Source organism: Sphaerodactylus townsendi, linkage group LG05, assembly GCF_021028975.2.
Source record: "Sphaerodactylus townsendi isolate TG3544 linkage group LG05, MPM_Stown_v2.3, whole genome shotgun sequence".
NCBI classification, from domain to species: domain Eukaryota; kingdom Metazoa; phylum Chordata; class Lepidosauria; order Squamata; family Sphaerodactylidae; genus Sphaerodactylus; species Sphaerodactylus townsendi.
Genome location: NC_059429.1, coordinates 25,941,483 through 25,967,626, shown reverse-complemented (window position 1 = coordinate 25,967,626; position 26,144 = coordinate 25,941,483). Strand labels below are relative to the sequence as shown.

The following is a 26,144-nucleotide window of genomic DNA, read 5'->3' as shown; positions in this document are numbered from 1 at the left end:
TGCTTTTAACCACTACCCCACGCTGGCTCTGATAGAAGTGTCTTGTGAGAGTGGAAAATCTAGTCCGTACCCAGCCCAAGGACCTGATATCTGAGATTCAAAAATGCCTTCTGTTGCGAAAGCTGAAGAAGAGAATTAATTACAAGTGAGGAAAGTGCTTAGATATGTAACTGGATGATGACTATAAATTGATGTAAGTCCTGTGGGGATGAGGGGGGACCCTAAATCCCTTAATGCTTGGTTTTTTAAAAGGTCATATAAAATAGTGAGGAAGTAATATGTCACCCTGGGAAAAAATGGAATACATTCACAAAAAGGAGAGCAGAATACATTAGAGAGATGCAGAGAATGTGTCTTTTTACATGTTTATGTCGAATGTTGCTGCTTTCAATTTGAATGTGTATAACTTATAACGCTCACTTGTTTTACTTGCTAAATTCCCTGAGAAGTTTAAAATGGAATGTGTGTTATAATACTCTCAGAATGTACTGTAATTTAAATCTATTTGTTCTCCAGAGCTCCGAAAGAGTTATGTACATACTTTCAATGGGTAATTTTGGGGCACTTGGTGGGGGTGGATCCATGCAATCCCTAGATTTGTCTGATCAAGCTCTGGGAAGCTGTCCAATTCCTGGCAAAGGAATTTTGCACATGCTCCAATAGTCAGCCCTTAGCATCTGTTTTGTTGTTGTTGTTGTTTGTTTTCTTTTAAAATCTCCTTTTAGCATATATTGAGTTGGGGGGGGGGAAGCCTCCCCCAAGGCTCAGTATGAATGGAATGCCTTGAATTAAATTTAAAACCACATCCGGTTCTCATGCAAAGCCTCATTTGACGTTATCTGTTTCAGATTCTCAGAATAATTCATGTTCTCGTAGGATGCTTAATGGGGTGGCTCTGCACTGTGATGGGGGAGTGTGTGAGAGAGCATTTTGGAGGGAGGTAGCAGACAAGATAAAGGCAATGGGCAATGACAGACCCTGGTGGGCAGAAAAAGTTGTAGCTTCTTTGTTGGTTTCAAATTCCTTTTTTTGTTTTAGTTATTTAAAACATGTTTACACCTTTCCACACAAAGGTCATGAATATCGAAGCAGTAAAACATTTGAACATTAAAACAGCACTGAAAATAATATATAAAATAATTATGTAAAAACATATAAACACACAGAAAAACAAGGGTCAATAACAGTTATTAGGGTATACTAAGCAAAACAAAAAGAGTCTTCGCCCCTGGCGGAAGACATCAGTTGTCATGACCCTCACTAAAGTTAGCTTGGTTCTTGCCAGGTGGTTCATTAAGAGCTCCTTCTCATGCTTTCATCCTGAAAAGGGGAGTTATCAAGTCAAGAATGTTGTCTGCCTTTTGGAATGTGTATGTCTGGGTGAAACTGCCTCTGCATTCCTCCCCCCTTTTCCTGGCCTTTTCATTCCTGGGAATATCTTGCTGTGGGGTGACAAGTATTACTACCTGACGTATTACTGCTGGGGCATATAATCTGTCTTGTGAAGATCTGGCCAATTCAGGCAATAAAGTTATTATCCTATGCTTGCTATCAATAAAACAAGAATTCTACTTCTAAAGTACAGTTATAAAGGTTCCTGTTATTGAACAAGGCTGGGGTTGTGACAGCAGTGAAGTTAGGTAAAGTATTCTCCCTGGAGAGGGAGTTTCAAAATTTTGGCACCGTAACCGAGAAAGCCCTTTTGTTGGGTTGCCAGTTGTCTGGCCTCTGATGGCAAAGGTGCCTCTTAAGATAATTGCCCTGGACAGGTAGCTTCAGTTGGGAAAAGACAGTCCTTTTACATCATTAAGTGTTATCTTTGGAATGACTGGCATATCCTAATGCCATTCACTTACTCATTGACTCATCTGTCCATTCATTCATCACTTGAGCATTCTTATCGACTCAATGCTGTCGCTATAACTCAATAATTCACCTGCATGGCTCCTATTTATTTCAACGGAGGTTGCCAGAAGACTTTCTTCATACATTGGCCCTGTGAGTCCCATGAAATAACTAGAGGTGAGCAGTTTTCCAGCAGCTGTTTTGGCCTTTTGCTTTCTCAGTTCACTCATTTCCCAATTAACCTGGAGAGTTCTTGAAAGTTAATTTTTGGACATATCACATGCATTGTTTGCCAGCATTTGCAACTGACTTCTTTTCCTCTTACAGGAGTATACTGTGCCACCAGCATTGTGCACTGATTAGATCACATTTCATCAATGTGTGTTCATCAAACCACAGCATAAAAAAAAATCCAGGTGTGATCATCCAATTACATAAATATTCCACTTGATGCTAGTTTGATCACTGCACATTGGTAGCATATCAGAACAAAAAGACATGAGCTGAAAAGAGGCAAATAGTGTATGCTGTTGGTGGTCTGTACTTTGATCACTGTGAGCCTTGGACAGCATGGCATTGAGAGAATTTCGTGAATTGAACTCCTGCCATTTTCTTTCCTCTAAAAATCAGTGGTGCAGCAGTGCAGCATCAGGAGAAGGGTAAAACTTTCTGCACACTATTTTCCCAATGGAAAATTTTCCTAGGGCATCACTGGCCTTTTGTGCACTTACTGTTTGCGGCGGACCTGTGTGCTTTCTATTTTGATTGGATTACCCCGCTGTGAAGCGCCCCTAGCCCAGCTCAGCCAAACCACCATTTTGCCTGCTTGCCACTGGCTTGCTTGCTTTCTCCCCACCCCCTTTTTGGTGCCTTTGTTTTTTGTTCCCCATCTTTGATCTACCATACTATGGCTGGATTGTGGAAGGTTCATTGCTCCAGTGGTAGATCATTACTGCCAGTGTCTTTAAAAGACCTCAAACCACTGTGCAGTGTAATGGTGAAAATAGCGGAACTACTGACTACTTGCTGCTTCCATTCCCTGCCATCTCTTTTTTGTTTGTTTATTTTTGATTGTTTGTTTGTTCCAGTGTTAACTTCACTGACATGGTCCTTTGCTCCATTGATAGACCCCGTGTCTGGACGGCCCCCCTCCATGTCCAGACAGCCCCTCTGTGTGTCCGGATGCCCCCCATGCATGTCGGTAAACCCCCTGCATTTCTGGACGCCCCCCATGCTTGTCCAGTCACCCCCTGCGTGTCCTGAAGGCCCCTCATATCCAGATGCCCTCTGCATGTCCGGACGTCTCCTCTGCATGTCCGAACTGCCCCCTGCGTGTCCAGACACCCCCCTGCATGTCTGGACACCCTCCTGCGAGTCAGGACGGCCCCCCTGCGTGTCCAGACGCCCCGCTGCATGTCCGGAAGGCCCCCTTTCCTGTCCGGACACCCTCCTGCATGTCTGGATTTCCCCCCTGCGTGTCCGGACGCAGCCAGAGTGTCCAGACTGCCACCCTGCATGGACAGATGTCCCCTGCGTGTGATAGGATTATTACCGATTACGGAAATCGATTATTATTACAGATTATTACCGATTACTGAAACGTCTATACCGATTATTGAAACCGTTTTCTACCAATTATTACCGATTACTGAAACCGTTTTCTACCGATTATTACCGATTACTGAAACCAATTATAACTGGTTAATGAAACCGATTATTATACACCCCCTTGCGTATCTGCACACCCTCCTGTGTGTCCGGACTGACACTCTGCATTTCTGGACGGCCCCCCTCAGTGTCTGGATGCCCACAGAGTGTCTGGACTGCCCCCCTGCATGACCAGATGTTTCCCGCGTGTAATAGGATTGTAACCGATTACTGAAACTGGTTATTGTTACAGATTTTTACCAACTACTGAAACCAATTATTACTGATTATAAACGATTACTGAAACCGATTATTACCAATTACTGAAACTGATTATTACCAATTACTGAAACCGATTATTCCCGATTACTGAAAGCAATTATTACCGATTACTGAAACCTACTATTACCAATTATTATCAATTACTGGAATGGATTATTACCGATTACTGAAACCGCTTACTACACGCCCCCATGCGTGTCAGGACACCCTCCTGCGTGTCCGGACGGCCCCCCTGCGTATCCAGAAGCCCCCCTGCATATCCAGACGCACCCTGAGTTTCCGGATGCCCCCATGCGTGTCCGGACGGCCCCCATGCGTTTCTGGACGGCCCCTCTGCATGTCCAGACAGCCCCTCCGCATGTCCGGATGCCCCCATGCGTGTCCGGACGGCCCCCTTGCCTGTCCGGAAACCCTCCAGCATGTTCGGACAGCCCCCCTGCGTGTCCGGACGCCAGCATGCGTGTCTGGACGCCCCCTGCATGTCCGGACACCATCCTGCCTATCCGGACGGGCCCCCTGCATGTCCGTACGGCTCCTCGGCGTGTCCGGATGCCCCCATGCGTGTCCGGACACCCCCTGCATGTCCAGACACCCTCCTGCCTATCCGGACGGCCCCCTGCATGTCTGAACGCTCCCCATGCGTATCCGGATGCCCCCCATGTGTGTCTGGACACCCTCCTGCGTTTCTGGACACCCCTTGCATGTCCGGACGCTCCCCATGCGTGTCCGGATGGACCCCTTGAGTGTCAGGACGCTCCCCATGCATGTCCGGACACCCCCATGCGTGTCGGGACATCCTCCTGTGTGTCCGGACAGCCCCCTGTGTATCTGGACGGGTCCTTGGCGTGTCCGGATGCCCCCCTGCGTGTCCGGACACCCTCCTGCCTGTCCGGACACCCTCCTGCCTATCCGGACAGCCCCCCTGCATGTCCGGACGGCTCCTCAGCGTGTCCGGACGCTCTCCATGCATGTCCAGACACCCCCATGCGTGTCGGGACACCCTCCTGTGTGTCCGGACAGCCCCCTGTGTATCCGGACGGGTCCTCGGCGTCTCCGGATGCCCCCATGCGTGTCCGGACAACCCCCATTTGTGTCCGGACACCCTCCTGCCTATCCGGACGGCCCCCCTGCATGTCCGGACGGCTCCTCAGCGTGTCCGGACGCCCCCATGCGTGTCCGGACACCCCCTGCATGTCCGGGCACCCTCCTGCCTATCCGGACGGACCCCTTGAGTGTCCGGACGCCCCCCATGTGTGTCCGGACACCCTCCTGCCTATCCGGATGGCCCCCCTGTATGTCCGGACGGCTCCTCGGCGTGTCCGGACGCCCCCATGCGTGTCCAGATGCCCCCTGCATGTCCGGGCACCCTCCTGCCTATCCGACGGCCCCCTGCATGTCCGGACGCTCCCCATGCGTGTCCGGACACCCCCATGTGTGTCTGGACACCCTCCTGCGTTTCCGGATGCTCCCCATGCGTGTCCGGACAGCCCCCCTGCGTGTCCGGACAGCCCCCCTGCGTGTCCGGACGGCTCCTCGACGTGTCCGGATGCCCCCATGCATGTCCGGACACCCCCATGCGTGTCCGGCCACCCTCCTGCCTCTACGGACCCCCTCCTGCGTGTCCGGACAGCCCACCTGTATGTCTGGACGGCTCCTCGGCGGGTCCGGACGCCCCCATGCTTGTCCGGACACCCCCTGCATGTGCGGGCACCCTCCTGCCTATCCGGACGGACCCCTTGAGTGTCCGGACGCCCCCATGTGTGTCCGGACACCCTCCTGCCTATCCGGACGGCCCCCCTGTTTGTCCGGACGGCTCCTCGGCGTGTCCGGACGGCCCCATGCGTGTCCAGATGCCCCCTGCATGTCCGGACACCCTCCTGCCTATCCGACGGCCCCCTGCATTTCCAGACGCTCCCCCTGCGTGTCCGGACAGCCCCCCTGCGTGTCCGGATGGCTCCTCGACGTGTCCGGACGCCCCCATGCATGTCCGGACTCCCCCATGCGTGTCCGGCCACCCTCCTGCCTCTACGGACCCCCTCCTGCATGTCCGGACGGCTCCTCGGCGGGTCCGGACACCCTCCTGCATGTCCGAAAAGCCCCCCTGAGTGTCTGGACACCCCCCTGCGTGTCCGGATGCCCCCATGCATGTCCGGACGCCCCCTGCATGTCCAGACACCCTCCTGCCTATCCCAATGGCCCCCTGCATGTCCGGACGCTCCCCATGCGTGTCCGGATGCCCCCATGCGTGTCCGGCCACCCTCCTGCGTTTCCGGACACCCTCCTGCGTGTCCGGCCACCCTCCTGCATTTCTGGACGCTCCCCCTGCGTGTCCGGACGCCCCCATGCATGTCCGGACGCCCCCATGCGTGTCCGGCCACCCTCCTGCCTGTCCGGACACCCTCCTGCCTGTCCGGACAGCCCTCCTGTATTTCCGGACGCTCCCCATGCGTGTCCAGACACCCCCATGTGTGTCGGGACACCCTCCTTCTTGTCTAGACGCCCCCTGCGTGTTCGGATGGCTCCTCTGCGTGTCCGGATGCCCCCTGCATGTCCGGACACCCTCCTGACTATTTCCGGACGCCCCCCCTACGTGTCTGGACAGCCCCCCCTGCGTATCCGGACGTTCCCCATGCGTGTCCGAACACCCCCCATGCGTGTCCGGATGCCCCCTGCATGTAATAATCGGTAATAATTGGTTTCAGTAATTGGGAATAATTGGGAATGATCGGTTTCAGTAATTGGTAATAATCAGTTTCAGTAATTGGTAATAATCAGTTTTAGTAATCGGTTATAATCAGTAATAATTGGTTTCAGTAATTGGTAATAATTGGTATCAGAAGTTGGTTAAAATCTGTAATAATGACTGGTTTCAGTAATCGGTTACAATCCTATTACACGCAGGACACATCTGGTCATGTAGGAGGGCAGTCCAGAACTCTGTGGGCGTCTAGACAAACGGGAACAGTCTGGACAGGCAGGGGGCCCGTCCGGACATGCAGGGGGGCAGCCAGATACGCATGGGGCGTCCGGACATGCAGAGGGGCAGTCCGGACACACAGGGAAGCCGTCCGGACTTGCAGGGGGGCATCCAAACAGGCATGGGGGGCGTCCAGACACGCAGGGCTGCCGTCCGGGCACGCAGAATGGTGTCAGGAAAGGCAAGGGGGCCATCCGGACATGAGAGGGGTGTCCGGACTCGCATGAGGGGGCATGTCCAGAAACTCAGGGGGGCAGTTCGGAACGTCAGGGTGCATCCAGATACGCAAGGGGGCGTCCGGATACGCAGGGGGGCGTCCGGACACGCAGAGGAGCCGTCTGGACATGCAGGGGGCATCTGGATATGCAGGGGCTTCAGGAAACGCAGGGGGCGTCCGGACACGCCCCCATGCATGTCAGGACACCCTCCTGTTTGTCTGGATGGCCCTCTGAATATCCAGATGCAACCCTGCATGTCCGGACGGCTCCTCGGCGTGTCAGGGCAGCCCCCTGCGTGTCCGGACGGCCCCCCTGCATATCCAGATGCAACCCTGCATGTCCGGAAGGCTCCTTGGTGTGTCAGGTTGGGCCCCCTGTGTGTCCGGACTGCCCCCCTGCATGTCCGGATGCCCCCATGCGTGTTTGGACACCCCCTGCATGTCCGGACGGCCCCCTTGCCTGTCCGGACACCCTCCTGCGTGTCCGGACTTCCCCCCTGCATATCTGGATGCCCCCAGAGTTCCCGGACTTCCCGCCTGCATGACCAGATGCCCCCTGCTTGTAATAGAATTATGACGAAGTACTGAAACCAATTATTATTACAGATTATTACCGATAACTGAAACCGATTATTACCAATTACTTAAACCAATCATTACCGATTTTACCGATAACTGTAACCAATTGTTACCAGAAGCCCCACTGCATATCCAGATGCCTTCCTGCATGTCCGGACAGCTCCTCGGCATGTCAGGACGGCCCCCCTGCGTGTCTGGACGCACCCTGAGTGTCCGGACTACCCCCCTGCGTGTCCGGTTGCCCCCATGCGTGTCCGGACACCCCCTGCATGTCCAGACGGCCCCCTTGCCTGTCCGGACACCCTCCTGCGTGTCCGGACGCCCCCCATGCGTGTCGGGACACCCCCTGCATTTCCAGACACCCTCCTGCGTGTCCGGATGCCCCCCATGCGTATCCGGACGGCCCCTGTCCTATCCGGACACCATCCTGCATGTCCGGACGGCCCCCCTGCGTGTCCAGATGCCCCCCCATGTGTGTCCGGATGCCCCCCTGCATGACCAGATGCCTCCTGCGTGTAATAGGATTGTAACCGATTACTGAAACCGGTTATTATTACAGATTTTTACCAACTACTGAAACCGATTATTACCGATCACTGAAACAGATTATTACCAATTACTGGAACTGATTATTACTAATTACTGAAACCGATTATTCCCGATTATTCCCAATTACTGAAACCTACTATTACCAATTATTATCAATTACTGGAACGGATTATTACCGATTACTGAAACCGATTACTACACGCCCCCAAGCATGTCAGGACACCCTCCTGCATGTCCAGACAGCCCCGTGCATGTCCTTAAACCCCCCTGCATATCCAGATGCCCCCCGCATGCCCAGACGACTAATTGGTGTGTCAGGACGGCCCCCCTGCATGTCCGGACGCACCCTGCATGTCCAGACTGCCCCCTGCATGTCTGGACACCCCCCCCATGCATGTCCAGACGCCCCCTGCATTTCCAGACGGCCTCATTGCCTGCCGGACACCCTCCTGTGTGTCCGGATGGCCCCCCTGCATGTCCGGACGCCCCTTGCCTTTCCAGACACCCTCCTGCGTTTCCAGACATCCCCCCTGCCTGTCCGGACACTCCCTGCCTGTCCGGACACCCCCCATGCATGTCCGGACGGCCCCCTTGTTTTTCCGGACACCCTCCTGCGTGTCCAGACAGCCCCCCTGCGTTTCCGGACGACCACCATGTGTGTACGGACACCCCCCTGCATGTCCGGACGGCCCCCTTTTTTGTCCAGAAACCCTCCTGCGTGTCTGGACTTTTCCCCTGCGTGTCTGGGGACCCCCAGAGTTCCCGGACTGTCCGCCTGCATGACCAGATGCCCCCTGCGTATAATAGGATTATTACCCATTACTGAAACCGATTATTATTAGACTATTACTGACTACTGAAACCGATTATTACCGATTACTTAAACCAATTATTACCAATTATTACCAATAACTGAAACCGATTGTTATCGATTACTGAAACTGATTACTGATACCGATTATTACTGATTACTGAAGCCGATTATTACCGATTACTGAAACCTACTATTACCAATCATCATCAATTACTGGAACGGATTATTACCGATTACTGAAACCGATTATTACACGCCCCCCTGTGTGTCCGGAAGCCCCCCTGCATATCCAGATGCTCCCCTGTATGTCCGAACGGCTCCTTGGCGTGTCAGGACGGCCCCCCTGCATGTCCGGACGCACCCTGAGTGTCCGGACTTCCCCCCTGTGTGTCCCCCATGTGAATCAGTGGAACATGGGTGGGGGGAGTTGGAGAGTCAGAAAACCCAAAGACAGAGAAACGCATAACCATCTCCTCTGCTTTCCCTGTGGAAGCAGGGGGAAAGTCACACTTCGCCCACTTTTGGAAACTGCAGGGATTTGCTCATCTGTGGCACCATCAGTTTGGGAGTGGGGAAAATATTTGAGGAATTGAGAACCTAACCCGAAGGTAATGTACATTTGACCTGAAAAAACCAAATGTGCATTAAAAGTCATTGTTTGCCCTGTTTTTGATTATTTTATCTAAATCACCCAAACTGGCCTTAGTTATAGAGGGATCTATTCAGCTCTGATTAGTGCATAAAAATAGAGATTGTAGTGACTTGAGGGATAATTATTGCAAGATAACTGATTACTTAAGAGCAAAAATTGATTCACAAAAGCTGGAAGAGAGGCAGGTGGAAGGAGGAAGAGAAGAAATAAATGCCCTTTTCCATTGTATTGATTTTCAGCTTGGAAATGCTGTGCGTTGAGTCCTTTAAGGCATTTTGCCATCAATGTATTGTTGAAGGCTTTCACAGCTGGAATCACTAGGATGTTGTGGGTTTTCAGATTCTCTGAAGATGCCAGCCACAGATGCAGGCGAAACATCAGGAGAAAATACTACCGGAACACAGCCACTCAACTTGGACAACCCACAACAGCCTACTCATTTTGCCATAATTTCTGTATCAAGCAAGGCTGGGCTTATTTTTTCATTCATAAAGATAAAGATTTCTGCTTTGCTGCCTGGAAGATGTGAAGTCCTGAGCGTGACTTTTTATAATGACGCTGTATGCAAAATATCATGATATTTTCAAAGCCAGGAAGATAGCAAAGGTCGCTTCATACCATACCTTTCCTAATAGTAAATTCATTTATATAGAAAGCAACTGTGACTCTGTCTCTTCTGTTCCACTCTGCTAAATTTATCCAACAGTATCACACTGGCTTTTGTGGCATGGCTGCAGGTGAACAGAAGCAAGCAGCCAAGCCTAGGGAATGATACAAGTAATGTGATAGTGAGTCTGCTGTTCGATGCTGGCAGGCCTGGCCTTGACGGGTCCTTGTCAAAGGCCAAAACAGCCCTGGAAAAGGCCTTGCTTCCACTTTTGCTGTTTAATGATAGAAACCAAGGATCAAAGGCTGGCAATACTGTTGTCATTGCATTGCAACAGACTCTTAAAGGGGATTCGTTTCTTAAAGCTACAGACATTGCTTCTATTATTTTGGAGGGGTTTTAACCACTAATGTGTTCTTCTTTTCTTCTTTTAAATTCCAGATTTTTCTTCAAACCCGGGGCTTTTTTCAAGTATGTAGAAAACTCTGTCTTGTCTCTTCATGAATCTAGTCTCCAGATTTAAGTATTCGCAGAATTGGCCTTGTTGAGAATTAGATATTTTAGTAGTCTCACAGAGGAGACATCTGAGAGGGGATATGATTGAAGTCTATAAAATTATGCATGGGGTAGAAAATGTTGACAGAGAGAAATTTTTCTCTCTTTCTCACAATACTAGAACCAGGGGGCATTCGTTGAAAATGCTGGGGGGAAGAATTAGGACTAATAAAAGGAAACACTTCTTCACGCAACGTGTGATTGGTGTTTGGAATATGCTGCCACAGGAGGTAGTGATGGCCACTAACCTGGATAGCTTTAAAAAGGGCTTGGGCAGATTTATGGAGGAGAAGTTGATGTATGGCTACCAGTCTTGATCCTCTTTGATCTGAGATTGCAAATGCCTTAGCAGACCTGGGTGCTTGGGAGAAGCAGCAGCAGCAGCAGCAGAAGGCCATTGCTTTCACAGTCTGCATGTGAGCTCCCAAGGGCATCTGGTGGGCCACTGCAAGTAGCAGAGGGCTGGGCTAGATGGACTCTGGTCTGATCCATCAGGCTCGTTCTTATGTTTTTACCAAGTACTGCATATGAAAATCTTTGGATCAGGATGAATTATTATGGCTGATCTTAGCAGGCAGTTATCTGGTCCCTTATTGTCTGTGGGGGTTTTTTTTTTGCCTTGCTAATGATCCTACTTGGCTTGTTCTCTTGTCAAGTGTTGTAAGTGTTGAACCAGGAATTCTTGGTTCCCTGCCACCTGTATCACCAGACTGCAGGCTGGAAGAAAGAGACTGTAGGCAATTCTAGAAGAGGGTCTTTCAGCACAGTGCATAATCTTCCTGACCTGAAAGTCAAGTGATACTGGAGGAGCAGTCATGTACAAATCCAACAAGCAAGTTTTTTGACTTCTTGGTTTGGTCAATTTATCACTGGGGAGACTTCCTGGTTCTCTCCCTGTGTGCCAAATGGCTTGCTTCTTTTCTGATGTGCACCTTGCCTTCACTTTGCACATCCCTAAGATGCCTAGCTGTCCCTAGGCATAACATCTAGGCACTGACGTGTGGGAGCTAAGTTCACTTGCAATTTTCTATTCAGGGTCTTAGATCTGCATATCAAAGGGCTGTCAGACACTAAGTCTGAGAAGACAAGGCTGGATATAAATATTTTAAATTAAAAATAAAAAAAACACTTAACAGAATATTAAAATACCCAGCAATTAAAATCCAACCAAAACATAAAAATCGCACAAAACATTTAGCAGCCATGTGGAAACAGTTCCCAGACTTGACGTAGAATGTTAAAAAAAAACAACTTTAAAAGATCATGCCCCTTCTTTAGCACCCTCCTTCCTATGCTCCTCTGGGGGATCGGGGACCCTGACGATTGACAGTAGGGCGCTCTGCAGTGAGAACTGGTGGAAATTGCCAATTTAGTCTGGTTCCAACCCCTCTGCTCTTGCTTTATCAAACCATCAGCATTGGCTAGAAGTAATAATAGATATCACAGAAGTAATAATAGATATCTCATTTCCAGTCTGTAGAATGGTAAGTCAATGTTATTATCACACACAAACCCATTTGCAACAGGAAACGAAATCTGGAGAATAGTGGCCTGTCTGTAGCTTTCCAGGAGGGTGGTATTACCACGTATGGAACTGAATCCTATTAGTCCTTATATTTGTTTTCAGGAAAAACAGATATCTTGGGCAATACATCTTGGCCAATACCACTGTGCGAGGGTACCTAGCTCTATTCTTCCCTATTCCAAATCCCACCCCTCAAACACTGCCCTTCTCCTGTGGGGTTGCAAATGCATGTTTGTTCTTCTGAACTATAATATCAATCAGAATATTCCCAAATCACTACCTTTCTTCTTTTGGACACTGTTGTGCTACAACAGGGTAATAGAACTGGTGCGGTATGACTCCCTTTCTGCTTATACGAAGCGTCATAGCGCACCGAGTGACTAGTCCGCATTTGTGGAGAAGAGACCCAAGGACAGGCCAAGAATTTCAGTGTGAAGCCAGCATGAAGCGAGCCTCATTCAGCAACCAGGACTCGGGAGGGAAGGGTGCTGAGGAGAGCTGGCTCATGCGATACTGCCAGCTGCATCAAACCCCAGTTCACCGCATTAGCACTGTATCAAAGTGGAGCGGTAGGGAGAGTCCATTATCTTGTGCTTATAAATTATCACAGGACATCATTACCTTGGCTGCTGAAGGTTGCCATGATAATTATATTGATAAGGGGGATTGGATCAGCGAAGCAGGACAGATCCCCAAAGTATCTTTTTATCAAGTTGCCGTATCTCCTCTGTCTAATTCATGCGACTGTTAACTAATGCGTTTATTGTGAGCTGTTTTCTCTAGTCTGCCTCTCTTGTTTCACTGTCCTTCTCTCTTGCTGAATTCTCTGTACTTTTGTGTTTCTAGTCTATCTCTCCCTTTGTCTTTCTTCCTCTAGTATCTCTGTCTTCCATCTGTATGCACACTCGCTTGCTCCCTCACTCTCCTTTCCTCAGTTGGTTGATCTCTATTTGGTTTCTCCAAAAAAGAGACTCCTGTGTTCTTACTGAACCAGAGAAAGCATCAGTTCCTAAGAGAGAGAAGCAAAGCGAATTTCATATTCACACATCTGAGGCAAAGTCTATAATCCTTGCAATGCAAGAGTCTGGCTTTGAAGCATCATTTTTCCCCCCTTTCTGCTCTACTAACTCACAGCCCAAGATGCCATCTTACACTTTACATGCCTGCATAAAAAAAGCAGGCAGGAGAAAGGCCAAAGAGCAAGTTGTCACTTCTACAATGTTTCAAACTTTCAAAGGCAGTGACTGCTATTGAGTCCCTGGTACGTTCTCATAACTGTTGTTCCCTAGGGGCTGGCAAGCCTCCCAGAGTCAGTGGGAAGTACCTTGAGCCATTAACTATCTGGAGAGTCAAGAAAACGGTTTGGAGGCCTCACCATTAAAAGAGCGGTTCTTTTGATAGCTAGAGTAGTGTTGTGATTACAGTGTCAAAGTAGCATCTGGAAGATCCAGGTCCAAGTCCCCACTGCTCTGGAAGCTCGCTGGGTGGTTTGGGGCCAGTCCCTCTCTTAGTTCAGATATCATGAAGGAAGTGAAAACCATTGTGTAAACTACTTTGGGTCCCAACTGGGGAGAAAAGTAGAGCATAAATAAGTAAATAGACAAAGAGCTCACCCCATGGTAAACTTGGCAACAGTTAGGACAGAAGGTGATGGAATGCTTCTCCATGCCAAAAAAAAATATGACTTCTATACATAGCAAATAAGTGTATTTATTTATTTTTTAATTTCTAGGCAGCCCTTCCCCTTACGGGCTCAGGATGCCTTACAGTAATAGTTGATATTAAATAACTACAGTTAAAATTTCAGGCGTGATAACTCATGGTGGTAAAAACAGAGTAACTAAGGGGAAACGGAGAGGGAAAGGAGCAGAACAACAAGATAAGCAAGGGACAGGGAGCAGGGAGGCCACCTCTGTTGGAAATAGCATTGCTGCCCTCAACTGTAGGCCTGGCAAAATAGCTCCATCCTACAGACCCTGTGGAACTGTGACAGGTCCCACAAGGCTCTGGCCTCATTTGACAGAGCATTCCACCAGACCGGGGCCAAAATTGAAAACACTGTGGCCCTCGTTGAGGATCACCAGACATTTTTTGGATCAGGGTTGACCAGCACAATGTTATGCATAGAGAGATGTGCTCTCTTTGGAGAGGTGGTCCTATAGATACAGAGCCCCCAGAGTGTGTTGGCCTTTAAAGATCGCAACCAGAACCTTGAACCTGACTCAGTACTCCACTGGTAGGCAAGCTAGAATCTTTCACTCTAACATCTAGTGTTCTGTGTGCAGGGAGTTTTTCCAGAGTAAGGATCCAACAATTTAAAATATGTCTCTACATATCCCTGTTAATGGTGGGAATTAGGTCTAATAGATCTTTTATTGATTGACACGCATGCAGTTCCATAGCAACTGAAGAAACCAGGCCATGTGATCAGAATTGGAGGCACCAACCTCTTGCAGCCCACTCTTGGGACTAGATACCCACCAGCCTGAAATCTGTTTTCCACATTTCTCCCATGGAGAAGAGGTGGCAGTGACAACCACAGGTGTCATTTCAAGCAGCAGGTATTACTCACCAATTAAAGAAAGAAGGCAATGTACAGCAGTCATTTCTAAGAAAATTTAAGATAATGACCCTGTAAGTGTCGGAGACGTTGCTGAACAACCGCTGAGTGTGTTTTTGAGGCACCTGGGGGTTTAGAAAAAAAAAACCCAAAAAATCAGAAGCTTGTAAACAGCTGTTTTAATGCAAAAGACTGGGGGAAAGGATGATACTTCATTTCCCACGGGGACTCAAAAGAGACACAAAATTGTTATGAATTATACAAAGCAATTTCCTATCATCACGGCTGGGAAGCGTGTTCAGATACCAGCCTATCAACATAGCATCATCATAGGAAAGCCTTAAAAGTGGCAACTTATGCTCTCCAAGACCATTGATTTCAATGGGTTTAGATGGGAATGACTCTGCGTTGGATTGTACCATAAGTGACAGGACTAGAAAGTCTATTTCCTGATCTTTGGCAAGGGAAAGTTCTTCCCCCATAATCATTGCTGGGGGAGCAGGAGAGGTTGTTCAGTCACATACTTTAGAAAACTGATGTTGTTTAGGTACTTTTTAGGTCCCCCTTATCTCTCTCCAATGAGGGCCTAAGGCAGCTGGCAAAAATATTATTATTATTATTGTAGATTTCACAGCTGCCAGATCTTTAGCTGGTTGTTGGCCTTCATTACAATTCGAGCCTCACCCAGAGGCCTAGGAAGTTGTAATGTATTGGCGTAGTATTCGTGCGGATCCCAGCAGGGCTGCCTTCTGAATTTGTCAGATGTTAATTTTGTCAATTCGAAGATGTTTTAAGTGCTGCCCTAGTGTTTTGGGGATGGCGCCCAGTGTGCCAATTACCACTGGGATGACCTCAGCTGGTTTGTGTCATAGACGCTGAAGCTCGATTTTCAATGACCCTGCTGTCACTAGGGACTGCTTTGTCAATGATGCTCACTTTCTTGTCCTCGATCATGGTGATGTCTGGTGTATTGTGTTTCAACACTTTGTCCGTTTGGGTTGTTGTTGTTGTTGTTGTTGTGGTGGTGGTGGTGGTGGTGGTGGTGGTGGTAGATTTCACAGCTGCCAGATCTTTAGCTGGTTGTTGGCCTTTGTTACAATTCGAGCCTTCTGAATTTGAGAGATGTTAATTTTATTATTGTTATACGCATAACAACGCAGCACAAGTGTCTGGAATTCATCTTTGAATATCGAGTCCTTCCCAAGGACCTAGGATATTAGAGGCATTTGTGTAGAACGTGTGCAGTTCCTAGAAGTGCTGCTTTCTGCAGCATGTGGACTGATGTTCTGTCCAAGTTCAGGCTTTTCAGATGCTTTTCAAGGTTTCTTGGGATTCCTCCTAGAGCACCGACTACTATTAGGATTACTGTTGTTCTTTTTTGCCACAGTCGTTCAACTTCAATTTTTTAGGTCCTTGTATTTTGTGATCTTTTCCAGCACTTCTATTATTATTATTGTAGATTTCACAGCTGCCAGATCTTTAGCTGGTTGTTGGCTTTCATTACAATTCAAGCCTCACCCAGAAGCCTGGGAAGTTGTAATGTATCGGCTTCTTTCTTTCTTTCTTTCTTTCTTTCTTTCTTTCTTTCTTTCTTTCTTTCTTTCTTTCTTTCTTTCTTTCTTTCTTTATTATTATTATTATTATTATTATTATTATTATTATTATTATTATTATTATTATTATTATTATTATTATTATTATACTTAATAAACCGCTCTCCCCCAAAGGGCTCAGAGTTTCCCTTCCACGTTGCTGGGGTTAGAGGCACCATAGCTCCAGTGATCTAGAAATCCCCATTAAAAAATTTTGGCCCTCCTCCCTTCATACCAGAGAAGAAGTCTGAATTTTTTTCTTTTTCTTTGCTTTTAACTTTTAAAAAGAAGTTGGGTATGTTTATGGTATTAAAAGATAAAATATGTTGATATTATACAATACTGTACATGCATTTCATGCATTTCTGTGTTTCTAAACTTTTGTGTGTCATCGACTGGCCTTAGCGTGTTGTCTGTGGCTTCCTCAAAACTCCAAAAGAAATCCCATTTAATTTCTTATGTGATATATTAAAACTGTGATGGGGAAAGTTGCAGTGTGGAAGGGATAACTGTACCATTGAAACAAATGAAACAGAAAAACACTAAAAACAATACATTACAATAAGCGAATAAGGAGAATAAGAATACAACGATTACAAATAGTTGATACATTATGAGTTCTTTATAAAGTTATACATATCTATACCCAAATGGTCCTTAAGCACCATTAAGTCACAACCAATTCATGCCATCCCAGCAAGGGGTTACCTAGGCAAGTGAGAAGCAGAGGTGGTTTGTCATTGTGTTCCCCTGCAGCCTCTTCCTTCGTGGTCTCCCATTCAAATACTGGTGCTGTATCGTGCCACCTTCCCTTCCAGAAGGCTGAACAGCTCAAGAGAATTCAATCATAGAATTTTGATCTTTAATATGCTGCTGGTCTTGAGATGTTAATCTTTTTGTCTGGGCACTGATAAGATGGAGACAGCATGAGTGTTGACAACAAGTAATACAAGAGGCTGCTGGTAGATTTTAAAGAGTTTTCATACTATACTTATGTTTATTTTTGCTAGACCACCACTTTTCCCTTTTCCAAAAGCAGGGCCAGAAGGGTTCAGTTTCTGCTGGTAGACAGGAAGAAGATAATTCTCAGTATTCCGCCTTCCCCCTTTCCAAATCCATACCCTGTCTCCTCTTTTCATCACAGCACCAGACCTTTCTTTCCTTCACAGACATTTTGCAACAACAGTATTCATTTCATATTTATACGTTAACTTATGTATATAAGCAAGTGTGTGTTTTTTTAAAGGGGGGCTAAGTCTCCTCAGAAGATTTGCTCTTATGCTGGTTTTACCATCCCTACCAGTATAATCTGATATGTTCATATCAGGTTGATAGCAGGATATCAGGTTAGAGCAGAAAAGTGGCAAGTAAGGGAAAGGCTAAGACTCTCCATTCACCCAATGCTTTTCTGCCGGAAATCCCATTCTCCTAGAAACTGGAGCAAGGCTAATATTGGGAGGACCCATAACAAAGGCCCTTTTGGGTGGCCTGGGCGTTATCTTCAAGGCAGAAGAAGAGATTGTGCCTCAGTACCAGACTATCTGGAGAGCCAGCATGGTGTAGTGGTTAAAAGCAACTGGATTCTAAACTGGAGAACTGGGTTTGATTCCACACTCCTCCACCTGAGTGGCAGAAGCTTATCCAGTGAACCAGATGTGTTTCCACACTCCTACATTCCTGCTGGGTGACCTTGGGCTAGTCACAGTTCTCTCAGAACTCTCTCATCCCCACCTACCTCACAAGGTGTTTGTTGTGGGGAGAGGAAGGGAAAGGGGGTTGTAAGCTACCTTGGTTCTCCTTACAGGAGAGAAAGGTGGGATATAAATCCAATCTCCTCCTCCTCCTCCTCCTCCTCCTCCTCCTCCTCCTCTCTGCTTTGCATACAAATACCCTTAGTTCAGTCTCCAGCACCACCAATTGAAAAAAGATCGGGTAACAAGAGACATGAAAGTTCTTGAGCTGAGACCCAGGAGATCTACTGTCAGTCAAAGAAGACAATACTGATTTCAACAGGCCAATGATCAGACTCGCTGTAAGGTAGCTCCCTGTGTTCACAGGAAAAAGGTGCTGTAAATATAGCCCTTTCGCCCCACTGATAAGATAACATGTAAAGAGGTTTTTTAGCTTTTGACTCTCCATCTTATTCAGAATGGATCACGGTGAAGCAAAAAAAAAAAATGACCAAATGAATCACTTGAACTGTAGATGGTGTTCTACCTTCTTGATCAAATTCTGGCTGCTTACGTTCACCCACCCAGCTTGATCAGGATACGGTGTATAATTGTTTTTCTTTCCAGCGTGCAGTTGCAGTTGCTTACCCTTTGTTGCTGACTAGTAATCTCTCAATTACACCCCTGTAGATAAAGGACGCCAGTGAAAGGCAACATGAAAGTCAATGGGCCTGAAGGCATCTCATTTGCACCAGACAGAGCCCAGGGTCTGCAAATTGATGTTAAACTGAAACACAAGCATAATAAGGGAAATACTCATGTGTAACATCCACTTTAGTTGCAGGAAAATTGGCTTTCTGCTTTCATGCCCTGTCCTTTACCTTTTGTTCTGTTCATCTGACACCAGACAAGAGCTTTGTATCTCCTGTGTACCACCTGACACAGTGCTGAACCCCAAAAGTTATTAAATAAAATCCAAGGCATGTTGTTTGTTTGTTGGTGATGAGTTGGAAGCTACTGATAGATTCTCAGTAAAAATTACCTGTAATGGTTTTCTGGAATGTCTACTTCATCTAATCCATCACTGGAGTCAACACTTGTAGTCTGAGGGCCTTTTCGCATATGATGCTACATGTACACTTCTTAAATCTGTGTGTGCTCTAGCTGTCCACATTTTTAGCAGAGAGGTGAATTGTGGGAACACGGTTGCCAGCTATAAAAGATCCAGGTTGAGGGTTTATCTCTGCTCGTGTATTAAAAAGCTTGGGCATAGCTAAAATTAGTAGTTGAAGAAGGGCAAAAACCAAAGGAATCTTAGCCCTTGGCTTTGCGAGTTGAGGGGTGGACCCTCCTGCTCAGGCTAGCTAACATAAACCGCAAAGACAAAACACATAACAACTTTTTGTGGGAAAAACTTTGGCTCTAGCCAGAGGTGTTTATTGACACAGAGTTAAAGGAAGCAAATGGTGCAGCATGGGAGGGGTGATCCAAGCATCTGGGGAGCCCGAGTGATGTCCCCCAGGACAGCCAAATTTCTCGAGTCCGCCTGCTGGAGGAATTGACTGCGGCAGGAAGATTAGAGCAGGGCAACCCAGGTGGGTGATGTGCTCCTGTCTGGTGCCCGTCTCTAACTGCCACTAGGGGCACAAGCCACCTTAGCCCTGCTGGGCGTTCCAACTGCTGGCTTGCTCCACCCCTACCTAGAGGGGTAGCTGGGCCAAACTGTGCCTGGTGCGCAGTGTGTTTTTTCTGCCCCCCGATGTCTACCCCCACAGCACACGCACCCCGCTCCCCTTCCCACACATACCTATGTTCCTTTTTTATTTCTAGTACTTTTTGAGCCTGAAAAAGTATCCTCTTCACAGTTCAGGGAAAAAACTGCCTGACCAACTATACTTCCCAGGAGACCTTGTGAGCCCCAAGGTCTCCTGGGAACTGTAGTTCCTCAGGCAGTTTTTAGCCTGAACTGTAAATAGGATGCTTTTTTCAGCCTCAAAAAGTACTAAAAAAGAAAAGGAACGTAGGAAAGTGTGGGAAGGGGGGCGGTGGGTGTGTGTGCCACGGGGGGCTGTGGGGGGCACGGGGAAAAGGGGGAGGGGCCGGGGTGATTTTCCACCCCCCAGGGGTGCGCCCGGTGCACGACGCATCCTCCTACCCCCTTGGCGCTCTGCCACTGCCCCTACCTCTTAAGGAGGTGTCATAACAGGGGAGCTCCCCATTCCCAGCAGATCGCCTCCCATGCACAACCCGCCAGTCCTTGGCTTTTGGCCCACTTTGCATGGACCTGTCCAATAGATCATGGCCCAGCCAGGAGTGAATTGAACGTCTTTCTTTCTCCATAGCTGGTTTATAAGCTGCCTTGAGTGCCTTGTCGAAAGAAAAAGTGTCATATAAATATTTAAATAAATTAAACAAATTTCCTAAAAACAGTCCTGATTTTTGAAACCTGGTAAATTACTAATGGTACAGTTAGAGTCATACTTTTAGTGTTTTGCAGCCTTCTAGGTCCATTGAAATTAATGGATTTGGTAGGATGTAATTCTGCTTGAGATGGCACTGTTAGCTTGCTTCTCAGGATCTGTATGTGAAGAGGCAAACTATTTACCTCAGAATTGCATAACACACATTGTATACCACAAATGTTATAAATTCATGTTTACCACTCAGCTTGACTATTTCCTACTGATTGCATCTTCTGTCCTTCAGGTTTCATTTCTGACCTAGCGGTCACTGCCAAATTCAGCCCCCTCATTTGCCGGATGTTATTCCTTGGTCCACCAACCACCAATCAACTCCACCCCCTGCCCTCCTAAGCTCCACCCCTGTGCTCACAGGTTCTGCCTCCTGTCTCAGGGTCTGAACTGTCAAAGACTCGACAACCCTATCAGACCAGTTGGATTTCTGGAAAATCTGGAAGGCGATGGCAGTTTGGAGAAATGAATGGCAACCAAAAGTCCCTTAATGAAAAAAAAGTTCACTATATTCAGATATGCCGTTCTGTGTGAAAATCTCTCCAAGAAGGTGCTTCATTTTCGCGAAACACCCTGTGTTTTATGGCAGTCAGTAGCTCAGCTTTGCCAAGCCTCTGAGCAAATATTTGTGGGCAGATATTTAATGATGCTATTCTATAAACAAGTTTAATTCCAATTGTGGTAGATTGGAAAAGTGAAGAGCAGCACAGCATCATCTTTCTTATTATATTGTTCCATTGAATTGCTGGTTCCATCATGCAGGGCATCAACATGTGAGATCAAGTGCACAGCGCTGTTAATAACTGCCCTACTATTGCTATGCCAGATTTTTGCAAGTGAATGTTTTTGGGCTGAATTATTGTATTTGGGGGCACCCTGAGTCATCCTGCAAATCTCTGTTATTTTGCTGCTTATTTGCAGCTTATGTGCAACTACAGTCAGCCTCTCCTTTAATATCATTCTTGTTTTAAATCAAACTACTCAAGTGGAATCGTGAAATCCTCATGTAGCCGGATCTTATGGGCTGGGTGATGGTGTCACTGGAAGCAAAGTACACCATAAGAGTAAAGGATAAGCTTTCATTGCCTTTCATTGCGCTCCTGAGCCCTTCAGGAATGAGTGTGTAGACATCCTTATGAAACAGATTAGGCCAATTCAGAGCGAGAGCTCCCTGGGTCCTAACTTTGAACACACTTTTATATCCTTTCATACTTGCCTTCTCCTTCTAAATAATTGCCCAAAGAGGCTTTTTGTGGCAAATGCCTGTGGGAAATCATCCCATTCGGGCTTAGCAGTGGAGAACGGGATGACCATTCTTAGCATCACGAGGGAATCTCCAGATCAAAGGAGAGAAAATGCAGCTGGAGCAATTACAAGAAGCTATCAAACAGAAGCTAATGGCTGGCTGACATTAAAAGACCATAGGAGGAAATTACAACACAAAAAATCAGGGTACCAGTTCACAAGCTACCTTTCTTCAAAAGCTTCATTCAGACCGTACAGTGGGTCTCTGCCATAAAGTAATGTTCCAGTGAAAACCAAATGCAAAATAAATTCCCTAGCAGTAAGTATAGAATCATAGAGTTGGAAGAGACCCCAGGGGCCATCAAGTCCAACCCCCTGCCATGAAGGAACACACAATCAGAACACTCCCGACATATGTTCATCCAGCCTCTGTTTAAAAACCTCCAAAGAAGGAGACTCCACCACTCCCCGAGGCAGTGAATTCCACTGTTGAACAACCCTGGCAATCAGAAAGTTCTTCCTAATGTTTAGGTGGAATCTCTTTTCCTACACCTTGAATCCATTACTCCATCTCCTAGTCTCTGAGGCAGCAGAAAACAAGTTTGCTCCCTCTACAACATGACATCACTTCAGATATTTAAACATAGCTATCATGTCCCCCTCTAAACTTTCGCTTCTCCAGACTAAACATCCCCAGCTCCCTAAGTCTCTCTTCGTAGGGCATGGATTCCAGACCTTTTACCATTTTGGTTGCCTTCCTCTGGACACGTTCCAGCTTGTCAATATCCTTCTTGAATTGCGGTGCCCAGAACTGAACACAGTATTCTAGGTGAAGTCTGATCAATGCAGAGTGGTACAATTATTTCCCTCAATCTAGGCACTATACTGTTATTGATGCATCCCAGAATTGCATTGGCTTTCGCACTGCTGATTCGTGTTCAGTTTGTGGTCTACTAAGATTCCCAGAACCCTTCCACATGTACTATTGTCAAGTCACAGGCAGTAAACCACAGGCAGTCCAGTTGAGTCCTGTGCTGCATCACAAACAATTAGAATCCCTTGGCTCAGAGTCATAACTCAGTCTGTCTGCTGAGCACAGAATTTCTACCATATTTTGCTACAATTCTTTCAAGCAGAAGTATGGAAGTGAAATGCTGATCAGTGCACCACCAAAAAATGGGAGAGGCCAAACCTTGCAGATGTAAGTTTAGTCCCAGTGTAAACTACCTTAAAGACCAAAAGATTTTCATAGTAAGATGAGTTCGGCCCCTGCTGTTTAAATTTATCACTTTGAAGCTCCAAATCAATATCCAAATGTAGTCCGCTTGCAAATAAAGATCCTTTACCACATAATTCTATGTACAAGTGATGGTGGGGGAGAAATGTCTTTTGCCAAGCAATATTTGTGCTTTTGGAGTACAAACATAAATAAACCTAATGTTTAGCAATGTACCGTGTTTCCCCGAAAATAAGACAGAGTCTTAGATTAATTTTTGCTCCCAGAGATGCGCTATGTCTTATTTTCAGGGGATGTCTTATTTTTCTGTGTTCTGTTCATTGGGCATGCTTCCAAACAAAAACTTTGCTGCGTCTTACTTTTGGGGGATGCCTTATAATTTGCACTTCAGCAAAACCTCTACTACGTCTTATTTTCAGGGGATGTCTTATATTCGGGGAAACAGGGTAGTTTCATGATAATTAATGCTGTGGCTGCAGATGCCAGAGTCCCTCAATGACACCATTGCAAGCTTTCTGGGGAACATTGTGTGGTCTGAGATAATGGTGTCTCCTCACTTGGATTCTGGCCTCCCAGGAATTGCAGTTCATGGATAAAATGGGTGTTTCGGAGGGTGGACTGTATGAAACTGTACCCCGTTGAGGTCCTTGTCCTCCCTAGCTCCACCTCCAAATCTCCAGGAGTTTCCCAACCTGTATCTGGCAATCTTATTCCCCCCATCCCCCACTGGCAGGCAAAGAGACCTGACAACACTGCCAATCTGCATTTTCATCACTTCTGACGAATATAGAGAGAATAGAATCTAGATTAAAGAGAGAAAGGGTTCATTCCACAGACACAAAAGCATCTTCGTTACAGAGATTGTTCATGCTCAGGTTGCCCCTGCTATATAGCATCGTCGTTAGGCTTGGTAAATACCCTAAAAATTCGGTAAAATTCGGATTCGGATTTATTCGGCAAAAAATTATCTGTATGCCCAAATCAGACAAATGACATATTTGGATACACCCAAATATTCAGGTATATCCAAAAAAATTCGGGTCGGTTTGATTTTGTTTGTATTTTGGGGTGTTTTTTTGCCTTCAGGGGGTGCATTTTGGCCTTCAGGGGGTGCATTTTTAAAGTTAGAGGCACTGAGATTTCAGGGTGTGATCCGGGAACTGTCCTGATGATGCCCCCTGAGTTTGGTAAAGTTTGGTTCAGGGGGAAAAGTTATGGACCCCCAAAGTGGGTGCCCCATCCCCCATTGTTTCCAATGGGAGCTAACAGGAGATGGGGGCTACCTCTTGGAGGGTTTATAACCTTTGCCCCCCTGAACCAAACTTCACCAAACCTGGGGGGTATTATAAGTAAAGTCTCCAGATGAGATTCTGAAATTTTGGTACCAGTAGATTTTAAAATGTGCCCCCCATGGCCTCCCTGTCAGGTGTGGGGGCCACTCCAAGGGTGGCCTCTCTTACAGGTTGGGATGCCCAGGGCCAGCTGCGGTCTACAAGGGAGGGGGAGTCCCCCAGAGGAGCTGGGTTGGAGGGGTCTTGGAGGGCTGGCTGCGGAGTGGGGGAGCTGCTGCCGAGGGGGCAGGGCTGGGCGCCACGGCAACCAATGGGCAGTGCTGCTGCTACATGCATCAGCAGCGGCAGGGTGATGTTGGTCACAATTGCCCATCTGGCAGCATCTCCTCTCCTCTGCCGGGGCTGGGAGGCAAGGAGGGAAGGGGAGGGGAGGGGGCAGGCAATGAAGGCTGATGTCTGGCAGCTGCACTCCTTGCTCGTCTCCTGGCCTCGCTGGCTCACAAGGGAGGAAAGCAGGAGGGGTGTAGGGCCGATTTTTCGGGGGGCCCATGTGACCAAATGGACACCGCTCAAGGACATTTGCCCCCACATGTTCCTGTGGGTTGTATGCCCCTGCTCCTACCAAAGATGGCAGAATGTGTTTCTAGATGCCATTCAAAGTTCATCAGAGTACCAGGCTCCAAGCCACAACTCTGCCCTCAAGATCATTCCATCTCACAACAGGAGAGGAAAGACTTGGCCTAAGGCGAATTTGTTCCTGCAGACCTTGTGGTTCACTATCTGCCATCTGAATAGTCCTGGTTCAACATCCCTGGACCCCTTCAAGCATCCCTGTGGTCTGAACTTAGGACTTCCTGTGTCAGAACTCTTGGAAGAAGTGGTAGCAATTATAGGTGTGTCTAAAGGGCTGCTTTAAAAGCTTTATGTTGACACAGGGGGCACTAAAGGAAATTTATTTTGCTCCAGTGAAAAATTCCTTACAGCCTTCTGCTAAGTGAAGCGATTACAATCAGTGGGAGAAATCTGTTGGTTGTTATACTGCAACTGTTTATTCTAGCATCACCTTATATGTGAGGCTGTAGTGAAGAGAATATTTTGATACCTAGGAGTGTTAATTACCCCATCAGAGATGGCCTTGAGCGCAAATAACACTCCCGTTTTTGCTTGAGGGAAAAGGTGCATAGGGGAGGCACCTCCTCCATCTGTGTTATAATCCTGATCCAAATCAGGCTCCTGCACCACATTGGGCTGAGTTTCCACAGAGTTCTGCTGGGCAGTCACAAATTTGATGTAGTGTCTAGTTTAGACCACAGGATCAATAGGTCCATCAAGCTATCTACTACAGCCCTGAGATCTCTTTCCATCACTGCCATCATCATATATCCCTGTGAAACTGATTAAATTGAGTGATTGGCCCACAATCACCTGATGAATTCTGTGATTTAAACCTGGATCTTACCAGTTCTAATCCAGCATGCTAACCACTACATTCCTGCTTCTTTGAAACAGTGCGATTGTCTCAGCAGAGCAAATATGAGTGTGTATAAAGTGGTGTCAAGTTGCAGCCAACTTATAGCAACTCTGGCAAGAGGCTTTTGAAGCAAGTGAGAAGCAGAGATGGTTTGCCATTGCTTTCCTCTGCAGAGTCTTCCTTGGTAGTCTCCCTTCCAATTATTGACCCTGTTTAGTTTGTGAAATCTAACGAGATCAAACCATACCATGTCTAGGAATGCAGGTCTTCAGGTGGGACTTGGGGATTCCCCAGAATTACAGCTCCTCTTCAGACTGCAGAGATCAGTTTTCCTGGAGAAAAATGGATGCTTTGGAG

General features: G+C 47.2%; 1 protein-coding gene across 2 annotated transcripts in view; it reads left to right on the top strand.

Moving 5' to 3' along the window:
- The window catches only part of TNR (tenascin R), a 550,455-nt gene that overhangs the window by 406,200 nt on the left and 118,111 nt on the right, over positions 1 to 26,144 (top strand). The gene's annotated exons all lie outside the window — the stretch shown is intronic.